Source organism: Nanorana parkeri, unplaced genomic scaffold (genome assembly GCF_000935625.1).
Source record: "Nanorana parkeri isolate BGI_ZX_2015 unplaced genomic scaffold, ASM93562v1 scaffold1379, whole genome shotgun sequence".
NCBI classification, from domain to species: Eukaryota; Metazoa; Chordata; class Amphibia; order Anura; family Dicroglossidae; genus Nanorana; species Nanorana parkeri.
Window position 1 is genome coordinate 36457 of NW_017307647.1, and position 451 is coordinate 36907.

Below are 451 nucleotides of genomic sequence, written 5' to 3' on the forward strand. Positions count from 1 at the left end.
AAAAACAGACGTTCTCATTTGTAGATCCTGGCGTCTCTGGAGCTATAAACACCACACAAAGTAGCAGTAGATAGAAAAGTGCAGCATATGGGAGCAATTAGGGGCTGGATTTGGGCCCCCTGGCAGCCTGGGGCCTCAGTAAACACAGGTCTGGGGGGCATTTCAGGAGAAACAGGAGAAGACTGCAACTGTATTTAAATATCAATTCATAGGAGTGAATGCAACAGCTAGTGGGGTGTGTATGGCGTATTGTTATGGAGTCATTGCGGGGACGACACATACCGTGTATACAATGTAATGACTGCATCAGAGGGGGCTGGTGGACTAAGATTATCATTCTGTGAGTTGGAATTTAAAAAAACAACCAAAATACACAAGTATATATAATACACATAACAAAAGCAACATGAATAACAAATATCTGATAAAAGAGACCCAGTGGCACGAATAC